Source organism: Cnephaeus nilssonii (genome assembly GCF_951640355.1).
Source record: "Cnephaeus nilssonii genome assembly, chromosome: 5".
Classification (NCBI taxonomy): Eukaryota; Metazoa; Chordata; class Mammalia; order Chiroptera; family Vespertilionidae; genus Cnephaeus; species Cnephaeus nilssonii.
The window spans coordinates 102,807,869-102,825,014 of NC_137076.1; the positions used below are offsets into that span (position 1 = coordinate 102,807,869).

Below are 17,146 nucleotides of genomic sequence, written 5' to 3' on the forward strand. Positions count from 1 at the left end.
TAAACCCGCTCCCAGGACTGCCCGGCTTCATCCTCCAGGGCCCTTCTAGTTCCCTGCTGGATTCGGCGGATGCTTTGCAGTCTTGCAGGATTTAAAAAAGCAATCACCAGCTTGTGGTGCAGCTTGTCACTCACTCTTCACGGTGGGGGGGTCCTGTCATTGTTTACCAAGGTGGAGTCGGGAAAGGCAGCCCCAAAGCAGGACCAGGGGAGAGCCCCCTTCCTCCCCAGGTCTTCACTCCCCGGATGCATGCAGAGTGCTGAGTGCTGAGCACGGCTGCCCTGCACGGCTCCCCTGGGCGGGGAATATGAGACACCCCCCAAGGAGCCTGGCTGCTTTGCAAAGTCAACTCTCCCTGTTCCAAGTCTTTACATATGCAGCCACTCCCTTGACTCATTCTGGCTGCAAATGGCCACAGGCTGAGGGCCAAGGCCAGCCCGAGGGGAGGGGGTGTACACAGCAGAGGCTCCCTCCAGGCCTGGTGGTTAGACAGACCTGGCTCTTCGCCCTCCTCTGCCTCGTGCCGATGGCCTCCCTGACCCTCAGTCCCCTCATCTGAGAAAATGGGTATAGAGGTGACTACCTCTTTCATAAAAGGAGATATACTTCCATATTAGCACTAGCACAGTTCAACACACCTAGAGGTACCCAATAAATGGCATTTGTTATTACTACTTTAATTGGGTGTTCAGTCTCACATTACTTAACTGACCTATTTATTGAGCATCTACTCTGTGCCTGGCGAGTCACAGGTGCTGACTACAAGGTAAACTTTATTAACCGCTGTGATGTGAGCTATGGGCCACCCCGAGAGACACCTACATCTTCATTCCTGCCCCTGCCTGACGCCCCCCGCCCCCCTCCCGCCCCCCGTGGGAGAGAAAACCAAAGCCGGCACAGACGGCAGGTGATGGTATGTCGATAGTCTGAGGGCCAGTCCAGGAGACTCGGGGCACCTGGCCCCTCAGAGGAGCAGAGCAGGGCTCAGGGAGGTAAGGAAATTGGCTCACTTATATCACGTGACTTAGTATTTCCCACAGACGCTGTGGCGTGGTTGGGGTTTGCCACTCACGTGTGCTACCTCTTAGAAGTCAGTATGCACACCAGGATGCTGTGGGCCGGACCGTGGCGGGGGTGGGACCCCTGAGAGCAGAAGGAGGCTCTTCTGAATCCATGTGGCTTCTGCCTGCCAGTCCCATGTGTCCCCAGGACCCCACTCCTCCCAGCGTGAGGCAGACACCCTCATGGGGAGTCCCCTCGCCCACGCCCAGGAACGCTTCCCAGGAGGAAGCTGCCATCCGCTCCCCGCGTCCCGGCTCCTGATGGAGTTCTCACGAAGAGGGGAGCGCTTTCATTTACTCGGGACCGGTGTGTGGGGCCTGGTAACACCGCCTTCCGTCTCGGGGACAACAAACTCATTCTTCACTGTAATTAAAATGTCACTTTGACAAATAATTCCATCAGCCCCCTTCCACCTATGAACAGCTTCCCGCTATAATTGTTCACATGCCGCTGAATTAGAAGTATTCAAGGGAGAATTTAAGGGGTATTTAGGCAACAAAGATAAATCGAGGGAGTTTTCCGCCCTCCCACGGTCCCTCGCTAAGTGAGCCATCATCCCAGGCCGGGGGTCCCTATCCCCTGTGTCTCAGTCACTCCTTCCAGGGAGAGGGAGATGGCGGGGTCGCCGAGGCAGGTGTGTGGAGCCTGTGTCAGGGTCGTCCCGCTCCGGGCCCCAGACATTCCTGTGCAAAAGGCAGGGTGAACTCCGGCTCTCACTTCAGTAAGGACATGCGCACGGACCTTTCTGACCTCTGCTGCGTACCAGAACATGAGCTCACCCCTCTGAGATTGAGTCAAGTGCCATTCTTGCTCCGTGAGGGGTCACTTGGCATTGATTGAGGAGCTCCTCATCTTATGGGCGGAGGACCCCTCCAGAAGGGTGGCTTCCCCTGGGTGGCACAGCTCCACGTAGCCGGGCCAGGCCTCTGAATCCTTGGCAGCGCCCAGCACGATGTGAAACACATAGTAGGAGCTCCACGAATGCCCTGCCTTTCCCTTTTGTTTTGCTGGCCCCTCCATTGGGATTGTACACTGAGTGGCCAGATTATGATCTCTGAACACATAATGATCTGGCCACTCAGTGTGTGTGTGTGTGTGTGTGTGTGTGTGTGTGTGTATACACACTGAGTGGCAAGATAATATATAGAGACAAGATAATATATATATACTGAGTGGTAAGATAATATATAGAGACAAGATCCTATCTAATAATAGCGTACCATGTAAATTACCATCACTCCGCTACGCCCATGATTGGGCAGCGGGAGGCTGGGGGGCGGGACTCGGGGTGGCCTATCCGGCCATTGAGAGGCACGGGATCCGCTGCCACTGAGGGGGGCTACCCTGCTGTTGAGAGGCGCAGGGGGCGGGGCTCCCACCCCCTGTGCCTCTCAACGGCCAGATCCGCAGCCGCTGAGGGGGCCTGCCGCGGAATACCTGGCTACCCTGGCTACCCTGCTGTTGAGAGGCACCGCTGGGTGTCCGCGGCCCCCCTCAGAGGCCGAAGACCATCAAAAGTGGGGGAGCTGCCCCCTTCGGAGATTCTTAAGAGCCTGCACAGAGGGGCTTCCCTTTGGGGAATTTGGCGCGCAGGACGGACTCCGCCCCCCTTCTGGGACTTTGGGAGAGTGCACTGAGCCGGCTCACCTTCAGGTTTTTAAGAAAGTGCGCTCTAGCCGGTTTGGCTCAGCAGAGAGAGCACACACAGGACGCAGCTCCACTTCAGGGAATTTGGCACGCCGGACACAGCTGCCTGGGATCCCTGACTCACAGCGCATTCACACTAAGAGCCAGCGACCCCAATTGTTGGTGCGTGCACACACAGGGACCCTGATTCTCAACGAGAAACCGCACAAGGCAACAGAGACTTTGACACTCGAGTCTTGGTGCAGACACAGGGAAACTCTGACTCCTGGCACATGCTAAGGATCTCATTCTCGGCACATACCAACAGTGTGGTGCAGACAGGGCCCCTGATTCTAAATGTGCACACGAGACCACACAGAACACTGGGGACACTGATCCTGGGCAAGTCTGGTTCCCACCAACCAAAGACAGCCACACGTCCTAGTGTCAGAGCACTTCAGTGAAACTCGGGTGGAGCGAAGTCCCCACAGCACACGGCCCAGATCCACGCAAACATAAGCTTGAGCTTTCTGGTAATAGCCAGAATGGGGAAACGAAATAACTCACAGAGGAAAGAAAATGTGGAGTCGCCAAGAAAGGAAATTAGTGAAAATGAAGCTTGCAACATGACCGAAAAGGAATTCAGAGTAATGGTCATGGAATTTATACATCGGATGGATGAGAAAATCAACAACTTATGCAAGAATCAGGAAGAAATGAAAAGTGATATAGCTACAATCAAAAACACCATGGAAAGTTTCAACAGTAGACTACAAGAAGCAGAGGACCGAATTAGTGAGTTAGAAGATCAGGTACAGAAACAAGCTCAAGCTGAACAGCAATTGGAGAAAAAAATTAAAAAGCAGGAGGAAAGCCTAAGGGAGCTTCAGGACAACATGAAACGAAGTAACATGCGTATAATAGGGCTGCCAGAAGGACAAGAAGAGCAGCAGGGATTAGAAAATCTATTTGAAGAAATAATGACAGAAAACTTCCCGGATATGGGAAAGATAAAAGTTACGCAAGTAAAGAGAGTCCCAAGCAGGATCAACCCCAAAAGACCCACACCAAGACATGTCATAATTTCAATGGCAAATATAAATGATAAAGAGAGAATCCTAAAGGCGGCAAGAGAGAGACAGAGAGTTACCTACAAAGGAACACCCATCAGATTGTCAAATGATTACTCATCAGAAACACAACAAGCTAGAAGTGAATGGAAGGAGGTATACAAAGTGTTGCAAAGCAAAGGACTGAATCCAAGAATACTATATCCAGCAAGACTATCAATCAAAATTGAAGGGGAAATCAGGAGCTTTGCAGACAAAAAAAGCCTCAGGGAGTTTATCACCACCAAACCAGCAATGCAAGAATTGCTAAAGGGAATACTGTAAAAAGAAGAAATAAACAGGTAAGAAGGAATACAGACACAAAAATAGATATGACTGCAAACAAATACCTTTCAGTAATAACTTTAAATGTAAACGGACTAAATGCTCCAATCAAAAGACATCGAGTAGCTGAATGGATAAAAAAACACGACCCATATATATGCTGTCTACAAGAGACCCACCTCAGAACAAGAGACTCACACAGATTGAAAGTGAAGGGATGGAAAAATATCTTTCAGGCAAATGGAAATGAAAAAAAAGCTGGGGTAGCAATACTTATATCTGACAAAATAGACCTCAAAGTAAATGCCATAACAAGAGATAAGGAAGGCCACTTCATAATACTAAAGGGAGAAATCCAACAAGAAGAAATAATTCTGGTAAACATATATGCTCCCAATATAGGAGCACCCAAATACATAAAAAAACTCCTGGAGGATATCAAGGGAGAGATTAATAGCAACACAATCATAGTAGGAGACTTTAATACCCCACTATCACCACGGGACAAATCCTCTAAACAAAAAATCAGCAAAGAAACAGCAATCCTAAATGACTCACTAGACCAGATGGAATTAATTGACATCTTCAGAACATTTCACCCCAAAGCCACAGAATATACATTCTTCTCAAGTGCACATGGGTCATTTTCAAAGATAGACCATATTCTGGGTCACAGGCAAAGTCTCTTCAAATTCAAGAAGATAGAAATTATATCAAGCATCTTCTCAGATCACAGTGGCATAAAACTGGAAATCAACTACAATAAATACAATCCAAAGAAATCAAACACATGGAGACTAAACAGCATGCTATTAAACAAGGACTGGGTCACCAGAGAGATCAAGGAAGAAATAAAAAACATCATGGCAACAAATGACAATGAAAACACAACAATCCAAAATCTATGGGACACAGCGAAAGCAGTCTTGAGAGGGAAGATCATAGCTCTACAGGCCTATTGCAAAAAACAAGAAACAATGGTAATAAATTACTTAACCCTACAACTCAAAGAGCTAGAAAAAGAGCAGCAAGAAAAGCCCAGTGTAACCAGAAGGAAGGAAATAACAAAGATCAGAGCGGAGATAAATGACATAGAGACCAAAGAAACAATACATAAGATCAACAAAACCAAGAGCTGGTTCTTTGAAAGGATAAACAAGATTGATGGACCTCTAGCCAGGCTCACCAAGAAGCAAAGAGAGAGGACCCAAATAAACAAAATCAGAAATGAAAGAGGTGAAATAACAACAGACCCCGCTGAGATACAAAGGATTGTTACAAAATACTACGAACAACTCTATTCCAACAAACTGGACAACCTGGAGGAAATGGACATATTCCTAGAAAAATATAACCTTCCAAAAATCAATCAAGAAGAATCTAAACAGCTCAATAGGCCAATAACTATGGACGAAATTGAAGCAGTCATCAAAAAGCTTCCGGCAAACAAAAGCCCGGGGCCTGATGGCTTCACAGGAGAGTTTTACCAAACATTCAAGGAAGAACTAAAACCTATCCTCCTCAGACTATTCCAAAAAATTCAAGTGGAAGGAACACTTCCAAGCTCCTTCTATGAAGCCAGCATCACCCTAATACCAAAACCAGATAAAGACAACACAATGAAAGAGAATTACAGACCAATATCCCTCATGAACATAGATGCCAAAATCCTCAACAAAATTCTAGCAAATCGGCTCCAGCAGTACATCAGAAAGATCATACACCATGACCAAGTAGGATTTATCCCAGGAATGCAAGGATGGTACAATATCCGCAAATCAATAAACGTGATACATCACATAAACAAATTGAAAGATAAAAATCACATAGTCATATCAATTGATGCAGAAAAAGCATTTGACAAAATCCAACACCCTTTCTTGATAAAAACTCTCAACAAGGTGGGAATAGATGGCTCATACCTCAACATAATAAAAGCTATATATGATAAACCCACAGCAAACATCATACTCAATGGACAAAAACTAAAAACATTTCCCCTAAGAACAGGAACAAGACAGGGATGCCCACTCTCACCACTCCTGTTTGACATAGTACTGGAAGTATTAGCCATTGCAATTAGACAAGAAGAAGAAATAAAAGGCATCCAAATTGGAAAAGAACAAGTAAAGCTGTCTTTATTTGCAGACGACATGATATTGTACATAAAAAATCCGAAAGACTCCGTCAAAAAACTAATAGACTTAATAAATGAATTCGGCAATGTAGCAGGATACAAAATTAACGCCAAGAAATCTATGGCCTTTCTATACACCAATAGTGAACTTACAGACAGAGAGACTAAAAAGGCAATCCCATTTACCATCGCACCAAAAAAATTAAGATACCTAGGAATAAACTTAACTAAGGAGGTAAAAGACCTATACACGGAAAACTACAGGACACTGAAAAAAGAGATAGAGGAAGACGTAAACAGATGGAAGAACATACCATGTTCATGGATTGGTAGAATCAACATCATTAAAATGTCCATACTACCCAAAGCAATCTATAGATTCAATGCACTCCCCATTAAAATACCAACGGCATATTTCACAGACCTTGAAAGAACTCTCCAAAAATTCATCTGGAATAAAAAAAGACCCCGAATAGCCACAGCAATCCTGAGAAAGAAGAATAAAGTAGGAGGGATCTCAATACCAGATTTCAAGCTGTATTACAAAGCCACTGTTCTCAAAACAGCCTGGTACTGGCACAAGAACAGACATATAGATCAATGGAACAGAATAGAGAATCCAGATATTGACCCAAACCACTATGCTCAATTAATATTTGACAAAGGAGGCATGAACATACAATGGAATAAAGACAGTCTCTTCAATAAATGGTGTTGGGAAAATTGGACAGATACATGCAAAAAAATGAAGCTTGATCACCAACTTACGCCATACACAAAAATAAACTCAAAATGGATACAGGACTTAAACATAAGACGGGAAACCATAAAAATACTAGAGCAATCCACAGGCAGCAAAATGTCAGACATATGCCAAAAGAAATTCTTCACTGACACTGCCCCTAGGGCAATGGAAGCTAAAGAGAAAATTAACAAATGGGACTACATCAAAATAAAAAGCTTTTTCACAGCAAAAGAAACCATCAACAAAACAACAAGAAGGCCCACTGCATGGGAGAACATATTTGCAAATGGCATCACTGATAAAGGTTTAATCTCCAACATCTACAGGCAGCTTATACAACTTAATAAAAGGAAGATAAATGATCCAATAAAAAAATGGGCAACAGACCTAAATAGAATCTTTTCAAAAGAAGACAGAAGGAAGGCCAAGAGACACATGAAAACATGCTCAACGTCACTAATTATCCGAGAGATGCAAATCAAAACAACAATGCGGTACCATCTCACACCTGTCAGAATGGCTATCATCAACAAATCAACAAACGACAAGTGTTGGCGAGGATGCGGAGAAAAAGGAACCCTCGTGCACTGCTGGTGGGATTGCAGACTGGTGCAGCCACTGTGGAGAACAGTATGGAGTTTCCTAAAAAAACTGAAAATGGAACTCCCATTTGACCCAGTAATCCCACTCCTGGGAATATATCCGAAGAAACTAGAAACACCAATCAGAAAGGATATATGCACCCCTATGTTCATAGCAGCACAATTCACCATAGCTAAGATTTGGAAACAGCCTAGGTGCCCGTCAGCAGATGACTGGATCAGAAAACTGTGGTACATCTACACAATGGAATACTATGCTGCCATAAAAAAGAAGGAATTCTCATCATTTGCAGCAACCTGGGAGGAATTGGAGAACATTATGTTAAGTGAAATAAGTCAGTCAATGAAAGAAAAATACCACATGATCTCACTCATTTATGGATAATAAAGAACATTATAATCTTGAACAAAAAGATAGATACAGAGACAGTAAAGCATCAAACAGACTGTCAAATTACAAGGGGAAGGTTAGGGAGAGGTGGGGGAGATAAGAGATCAATCATAGGACTTGTATGCATGCATATAAGCATAACCAATGGATGCAAAACTCTGGGGGGTGGGGGCATATATGGGAGGGGGGTGTGGGGAGGGCAATGGTAAGATATGTACACATATAATACCTTAATAAAAAAATTGAAAAAAAAAAAAAAAGTGGGGGAGCTGGGGCCGCCCGCCCCGCCCCCATGGCCTCCGCGGCAGGAGTGGGAGATGGTGGTGTCGGAGTTGGCGGTTCGCCTCAACTGCGCCAAGTACAAGAACTGCGTGAAGGCGGGCCACTGCCTGCTGCTGCTGCTGCGCCGCTGCCTGCAGGGCTTCGTGGGCCGGGAGATGCTGGCCTTCCACCGCGGCCTGCTCGCCTGTGCTTCCGGCCTGGGCCCGGGCGCCACTTGCCGCGGCGGCTCCAGGTGCAGCCCGCGCGCCGCCAGTTCCAACCTCAGTGCCCGGTGTGCGCGGAGTGGAAACCGGGGATCCTGAAACATCACAGCAACAGAAACGGAGACGTCCACTGGGGCAACTGCCGGCCGGGCCGCTGGCCCGCGGACGCCTGGGAGGTGGCCAAGGCCTTCATGCCCCGCGGACTGGCGGACAAAGCAGGACTCGAGGAATGTGATGCAGTGGCTCTTTTAAACCTCATCAACGCCTGCGATCACTTCCTGGTTGATTGAAAGAAAGTCCCAGAGGTGATTAAGGGTCGTAACGGTATCATGCACTCTTCAGAGAGGAAGGTATCTTCTATGTGGCTTCGAGATTTCCAGATAAAGATCCAACATTTTCTGAATGAATTCTGTAATATCCCAGAGATTGTGGAGGCGTACTCCAGAATAGAAGAGCTGTTGACATCGGACTGGGCCGTCCTCATCCCCGAGGAAGATCATCGAGATGGGTGTGACTATGAAACAGGCATTTACCTGAGTGAGAGCCACGTCCATGAAATCGAAATGGAATTTCTAAAGGAAAAACTTCAAGAGATTTATCTTCAAGCGAAAGAACAAGAGGTGTTGCCAGAAGAGATCCTAACTCAGCTGGAAGCGGTGAGAGAATTTCTAAGAAACAATGAGGATCTTAGGAACGGTCTTTCAGAGGATCTGCAGAAGCTGGGCAGCCTGTGTCTACAGCATCAAAAACTGGATTCAAAGGAGCCTGGGGTCCAGGCAGCCGCAGGGGAGGCCTGAGATTCACAGATTCATTCATACCTCCTCTATTCCTCTTACCCAAGATGTCTTCCACCTCTGACTGTGTCCTGTGTGTTTCCTGAACTGTGGCGCCGCTGTCCGATTCCAGCTGTGGTGCTTAGCTGGCCATGTTGCCTCTGAACCTTCAGGGACAGAATTGCCACGGTCCCCGCTGCCCAGGGCCTAGATGCCTGGAGGAGTGGCCCAAGTGAAGCTGAGCTCTTGCTTCCTCGGCTGCCCATCAAGGATGTGATCTGGCCCTGGCCAGTGTGGCTCAGTGGATAGAGCGTCAGCCTGCAGACCAACGGTCCCGGATTCAATTCTGGTCAAGGGCATGTACCTTGATTGCAGGCTCCTCCCCGGCCCCGGCCCTGGTCAGGACTCGAGCAGAAGGCAACCAATCAATGTGTCTCTCTCACCTCAACGTTGCTCTCTGTCTCTCCCTTTCCCTTCCACTCTCCCTAAAACAAAAATCAATGGAAAAATAACCTTGGGTGAGGATTAACAAAAATTTTTTTTTAAAAAAGGAAAAAATTTAAAAATGGATGTGATCTGTAGAGAAGGGGCAAGGATGGGGGCGGGTGTTCAATGTAAATATTTTTACATTAAAAGACACTTAATGTAATTTTATAAAACCTAAAAAAAAAAAAAAAAAAGTGGTGGAGCTGGGTGCCTGTCTGCTCTGGCACCAGGCCTTTCAGAAGCCTCCGCCGAGCCGGAGGCTTCTGAAAGGCCTGGTGCACCAGCGGACAGGCACCCAGCTCCCCCATGATCAAAAGCGAAAGCGTGTAGGGGACCCTACACGTGCATGATTCAATCATGCACTGGGCCTCTAGTAATATATATAATAGAGACAAGATAATATGTATATATTAGAGGATTAGAGGCCTGGTGCATGAATTCGTGCATGGGTGGGGTCTGGCCAGCCTGGCCAGGGGAAGGGGACATGGGCAGTTGGCCGGCCTGCCTGCTGGTCGAACTCCTGGTCGAGGGGACAATTTGCATATTAGCCTTTTATTATATAGGATATACACTGAGTGGCCAGATTATTATGCATTCAGAGATCATCATAATCTGGCCACTCGGTGTAGATGATGCACAGAGCCAGCCACAGGGTGCTGGACAGCCCTGGCCTTGCGTAGTAAGAGACGGCACTTGGCTGCTTCCCCGCAGAGAGGGGCCTGGCTACCTGGTGAAGAGCACAGTCCTTGGTAGTCAGAAAGCCAGGGTTCCAAGACAAGGCCTCCCCCCGCGGGCTGGGCACGTTGTAGACTCTGTCTGACTGCACACAGCGTTTTCCTCTCTCACTTGGGAATAACAGTCGTCCCCTCGGGGAGTTAGGTAGGGCAGCGCCTGGCACAGTGTCCACATTGGGTAAACATCAGCCACTGCTCATGTTGGGTTTCTCATGAAAACTGTAGCAGGTACCACTTGGCCACGTGGTGTTAAGTGCTCTGCGCACAGCTGGGTGGGAGGGAGCATCGTTGTCAATCCAGCTGGGCCACCCCTTCTTCAGAAAGGTCCCTCCAGCCATCTCCTTTATAGCTTCCTGCCAAGCGGCTCCCCAGCCATGCTCCTCCCAGGAGTCCCAAGGGACAGGTGTTTGTTGGTTGTGGCGTGCAGGGGATAGAGGGGAGGGGGCTGGAGGTAGGGAAGGGGATGGGGAGTGGGAGGGGTGCAGGCAAAGGGGAGGCGGTGGTGCCACCCCGTTGGGTGTCTGCTCTGAAATAGGGCCCACAGCTCTCAGGTCAGAGAGCGGTGTCAGAGAGCGCTGGCCCCGTCCGTCAGGCGGGGGCCCGTGAACATGACTCACACGCAGGTGTGACTGGCTGAAGAAGCAGAGAACCCTGGGTATGCCCACCCTCCCCAGGCGTCACCCAGACGATCATTTCAGACCATCGGCTCTTCCGAGGGAAGTCTCAGGTCTCCTGAGCAAGGGGCATTGTGTTTGCACCGAGCACATCGCCGGCAAGAGCTCTGATAGCAAAGCCCAAGATGCTGAAGGAAGGGGCTCCTGCCAGTGCACCTGCAGGCCCGTCAGGGCTGAGTCCCTTCCCATCTCCGGGACTGACGCCCTGGGGTGCAGTCTGCCATGAGCTAGAGCAGTGATGGCGAACCTATGACACGCGTGTCAGCACTGACACGTGTAGCCATTTCTGATGACACGCGGCCGCATGCCGAGGATGAAACATTTGCTGCTCCTGAGGATGAAACATTTGCGACTAGAGTCTTGGAGTTAGTTTTTTCCTCAAAGTGACACACTACCCGAGTTATGCTCAGTTTTTTGGCGAAGTTTGACACACCAAGCTCAAAAGGTTGCCCATCACTGAGCTAGAGGGCTCAGTTCTCAGAATGCGGGGGGGGGGGGGGGGGGGGGTGAGGAGAAGGGATTAACGCCTACTGAGCACCTCTATTAGCTCATCCGATTGTCATGAGAAGTGCAGGATACGTGTTTTTATCCCATTTTACTTAGGGAGCTCCGTTACTTCTGCTAAGGTCACACTGCCAGCAAATGGCTGGATGCGAACCCAGGGCTCTGACCCCAAGAACCAGGCTCATCCCTTCCCCTTGTGCAGTTTGCAGCGTGGGCATAGACCAGGCTGCTGCCCTGCAGGGCTCTCTCCTGGCCTCAGGAAGGAGTGTGTAAGGGGAGGTGTGCAGGGATGAGCTTGTGCAGGGATGAGTGTCAGGGCAGTGAGCTTCATGCAAGCGTGCAAGCACATTCCTAACCTGCCTGGAGAGCTGGGCCGGCAGCCGTGCAAATACAAGCTACTCGACGTTCCTTCTCAGCACTGAGACGCAGAGACCCGAAACATTGTTCCAGCAGCTCCCAGGCTTGGAGAACATGGCTCTGAAAGCAAAGAGAGGAAATAATATGCAAAGGGTTTGTTCATTCTCTTGTACTCAAGAAAGTGCCAGTAATCCAGGCAACTTGTTCTAGAAGATTAGAGTCTCCCAGCCCCCTACACACAAGCCGGCTCATCCGTCCATTTGGAAATCAGCCCATTGCTCTGCTCACCATCACATCCTCGGTGCTGGCTGCGAGGCCACGGATCTGGGGACCAGGACTCCAGCCTGAGCCACAGCCAAGGAGAAAAGAAGTGGAACGCAGAGAAAACACCATCCGGGCGGCGTGCCATAGTGGAGACAGCACTGAACATGTAGCCAGAGGTGCCAGCTCAGCTAGGCCCTGGCTGCGTGGGCCCGGTCTGTGCCTTCCTCCCTCCTGGCCTCAGCCGTCTGCAGACAGACACCACTGGGCAACGGTCTCAAAGCTCTCATCCTGTCTGAACAGTTGGGGGCCTGCTCAGTAGGATTTGGGGGGCCCAGAGCTGGAGCTGTGCTCAGGGACAAAGGATAAAAGGAAATGCAAATGCTAAAACAAAGGGGGTTATCCCAAGAGTCCCCAAGAAGTGGGCCTGGAAGTTGATGTTAGGGTCAAGGGTCAGAGCTTCTGGAAAGCAGTTGTGGGAAGCAGGGGCGAGTGAGTGTTATTAGCCGACACTGACTGAGCCCATGCTGCGTCCCAGGCAGTGCTCAGTGTCAATACACATTCACTCCTTTCAGCCCCACAGTCAGGCTAGAGGTGAGTTTTGTGGGGAAACTGTGACACCAACAATTTAAGCCCATGTAGCAGCTGCTAAAGGCTTGCACCAGCCCTGGCTGATGGGGCACAGTGGTTGAGCATATCATCCCATGCACCGAGAGGTTGCCGGTTCAATTCTTGGTCAGGGCACAAGCCCAAGTTGCAGGCTCCATCCCCAGTAGAGGGCGTGCAGGAGGCAGCTCATCGATGTTGCTCTCTCACCTTCTCCCTTCTTTTCTCTCTAAAATCAATAAAAACATACACTGAGTGGCCAGATTATGATGATCTCTGAACGCATAATAATCTGGCCACTCAGTGTATATCCTATATAATAAAAGGCTAATATGCAAATTGTCCCCTCGACCAGGAGTTCGACCAGCAGGAAGGCCAGCCCCCTCCCCATTTCCAGGCTGGCTGGACCCCACCCATGCATGAATTTATGCACCGGGCCTCTAATATACACACACACACACACACACACACACACACACACACACACACACTGAGTGGCCAGATTATTATGCATTCAGAAATCATAATAATCTGGCCACTCAGTGTATATATTTTTTAATATATTTTATTGATTTTTTTTTACAGAGAGGAAGAGAGAGGGATAGAGAGTTAGAAACATCTATCAGCTGCCTCCTGCACAGCCCCTACTGGGGATGTGCCCGCAACCAAGGTACATGCCCTTGACCAGAATCAAACCCAGGACCCTTGAGTCCGAAGGCTGATGCTCTATCCACTGAGCCAAACCGGTTTCGGCTCAGTGCATATTTTTTAAAAAGTTCGCAGCAGGCTGGCCTGGCTCCTGCGTCTAAGCTCCTCCCCTAAGCCCCTCACCACTGGCCTATCCTGCCTCGCGTGGCCTTGGTCCAGGGCCACCATCACAGAACAAGTGCTGGGCTCCAGAGCGCCCCGGGCTCTGTCCCGTGTAAGGGACAGGCTCAGGCCCGGCGCGCGGCTGTAGCAGTCTTCTGCCTCGGGCCAGGCCGAAGTGACAAACGGGAGGCCGCCTCTGTCCTCCCCCCTCCCGGGGAGGGGAGAGCTGTCAGGCCCGCTGCGGGGCTGAGTCAGTCATCTCGCAACCGTCTCATTGAAACCTCCTCACTGAGCCACGTTCCCATCACACGGAGGGGCTGCCGGTGTCCCCCTTTATCTTTGTTTGCAAAGCGGCTTCTCCCCCGGACCCCCACCACCTCCTGCCGGAACGGACCATCGTGGATTTTCTAAATGAGATCAATCTGGAAGATGAATGTATTCATGAGCCCATAAAAGGGTCGTGAATCACCAGCCCCAATTACTGCCTTCAGCCCTGACAGGATGAATTCCCTCAAGCAGGTTCTCCTTGTCAGACGGACGCGGGAGGCAGTGCCAGTGGGGTCCGGGCCACAGATAACATCATTAGTCCACACCAGGCGGGTTTCGCTTCCCCAAGCCCACGCCACTTAATTTGCAGCTCACTTCTGATGCTGGAGAGAAAAAGGAAGTAAAAATTTTAAAATATATATTTAAACAAATATACATGTAAAATAAACATTTAATAAATACATATATTAAACATAAATATATAAATAGTATATATATTTAAATAAAAATGTATGTAGTATACATAAAAAGAAGAAGAGAGAGGGAGAGACAAAATGGGGGATGCTTTCATGCTAAATGGAAAGGAGACAAGATAAATGGACCAAATCTGATTGCAAAGCCCGTTTGAAAACGCTGTCCAGAATTGTCAGGAGAGGCCTGGGGTCCGCAGGAAGCGTGTCATTGCCCAAGCCTTGTGCCGCTGAACTCTGCGGCCCCCTCTCGTGCCTCCCGGTGGCTTGCTTAGAACGACTGCAAATCAGGACAAATCACAGCCAACTACAGTCTCTCTCTCTCCAGCCCTCAATCACTCGTAATCAGACCGTGTATTTTAGCAACAGAATCTTCCCTGGCTGAGCAGTTCATTCATCTGCCTTCTGCAAGCTCGACGCCCTGTGAATGGGAGATGAGAGGAAGCCACCTGCTTCTCTGGCAGCCGGGAAGCTGGGAGGAGGATGGAATGGCCTACCCGCCCCGCTGCTTGCTAGATGGCCAGCGGGAGCCCAGACTCGCAGGAACCTGCCAGAAAGGAGGTGACCGGCCGGACAGGTGCCAGAGGGAGTTATCCGGCTCCGTATTTGGTGCATGCCTGCCCTGCGCTGGACATCTGGCCCTGGTCTCTGGGTTTAAATTCCGTTGCTACCATTTACTAGCCATGTGACCCCAGACAAGTTACCTAGCGCCGCACATATAAAAGCAAACCCATGGAACAATGAGAGGAAGAAGCAGAGACCCGGGACTCAGGTGGGACAGGAATCGCGGGGTGGGGGGCTCTGTAAGGGTGGAGGGAGGGGGCAGAGCTGATGGGACAAGAAGGGGCCTGTGCTCCCTGGACCTGTTGGTTTTATACATTCACCTTTCCCCAGAGGTGATCCAGGGTCACCTGTGGCATTTGCCCGAGGGGATATGGGCAAGGAATGGAGCACAGACGCAGGACCAGAGCGCCCTGGTGTAAGCCCCCGTCTCGCCATGGACCTGCTGTGTGACCCTGGGAAGGCTGCACCCCTTCTCAGAACCTCAGCCTCCACAGTCTTTAAAACAAACGCACTGTCAACCCCACAGGTCTTGGCAAAGAGACACCTGCCATTGCCAAGTCCGAGACACCTTGTGTTGGACACCTGTCTGTTTCTGCCCTCTCTCTCCAGAGCAGCCCTGCCCAGTGTGTATGCCAGGGCTGTGGGCTGGGCTGCAGTGCCCTTTAAATGCACCAGCTCTGGGTTTGGGGCTAATGGGACCCGTGGCAGGGACGACTGGGAGTCACAGCAGTGTGGAGGAGAATATGGCTTCATGAAAATAATATTTGGAAATGATTATGGGAGCAGTGGACCAGAACCACAAGCAGCTGCCAGCCGTCCCCAGAGACAGAGCGGGAGATGAAGGCGGAAGGTGGCCCTTTACCTGGTAGCCGGACCAGAGCATCCCGTGAAACTGCAGCCTGGTCCGGGCTCGGCCCTGAAAATCCGGGGCTGCGGCCCCCCTGCCCTCTCTCAGGGTCAGGCAATTTGGCTGTCCGGGCTTCTCTGAGTTTCAATCCCAATAAGACACAAGTTGTATTAAAAAGTCATGTGAGATGGAAGGAAGAGATGGCATGAAATCCGAGGGCAGATTGGGGCAGACGCAATAAGGACGTTCGCAGTAGAGAAAGCAGGACAAGAAGATTGCATTCATTCTTCTAGACCATTCCAGCAGACACCTCTCTGCTCTCAGCCCCGTGCTGGGTGCTGCAGACCGGGCAGGGACCTGACCTGCTCCTGTGCTCCGGCGGTTGGAACGGGCGCTTCCTATAGGGGGAGCATCACAGCAGAGTAAGCGACCACCACGCAGCCTCCGGGCATCCAGGACGTGTCCTTGAACAGGTGGAGCCTGTCTGGAGGTAAGCTGGGCCTTGACCCTGGCAGCGGGCAGGGAAGCAGGCCACAGCGGGCAGAGGCTGCCACCAAGACTGAGATGGTGTCAGGAGGACCAAGCTGAGGTCGGCATCAAATGACCTCCCCCAGGACCACTGCCATTTGGGTGGGCAGGCGGCTACCTCCGTGCGGGACTGGGAGACCTGGACGCCCAGGGGCCTCACCCTGCACCGCACACAAGCCTTTCTCCGATGCCTCTGTTCACAGACGCTGGGGGATAAGCTCAGGCCCTGCACGATGCACGGACAGGTCCTTTGCCTTTAAGGCCAGTGAGTCAACAAACCCTTTTCACAGCACTCTACCCTGGCACCAGTCCAGGCCCGCAGACCTGCCCCTTCCACCCGGCCTCGCGCCTCTCCACCACTCACCCCGCCCGCCCGCTCTGCGCCTCCACCACAGGGACTTCCAGACTAGACTCGCCTGGACTCGAACCCCGCAGCTGAGCCCAGTGCGCACGGGGGAGACAGTAGCGGCCTCAGCACAGGCTGCTTGGGAGGCCGAGAGGGGGCCCTGGCTCACTGCCTGGTGATAGCACAGGCCGCGGCGGGGCAGTGGAGAAAACCCTCAGCGCTGGAGGGAAGTTTGGGGGTGGAGCACCCACCAGCTGCCATTTGGGGTAGGTGACAGATGCTCCCAAAGGGCCACACAGCAGCTTCACCTTCTCTTCTCCTCCCCTCCGCGGCCCCCCACTGAGTCCGGCAGAGGGGCTCTCACCGAGCCTGACCAGCCACTGCTGCGCCTTCCCGGAGCCCAGGATGGCCTCGGACCGTGCTGAGCTGCGTGCAGCTGCCAAAGCTGACTTTTACCCCATCATCTCACTGAAGCCA

At 50.5% G+C, this 17,146-nt stretch overlaps 1 protein-coding gene and 1 pseudogene across 3 annotated transcripts in view; both read left to right on the plus strand.

Annotated features, from left to right (window-relative positions):
- KCNIP1 (potassium voltage-gated channel interacting protein 1) overlaps positions 1-17,146 on the plus strand; it is a 170,273-nt gene that overhangs the window by 66,258 nt on the left and 86,869 nt on the right. The window lies entirely within an intron of this gene.
- LOC307100228 (uncharacterized protein CXorf38-like) lies at positions 8,220-9,695 on the plus strand (annotated as a pseudogene). Its single transcript has one exon. The product of its transcript is annotated as an uncharacterized protein CXorf38-like (transcript).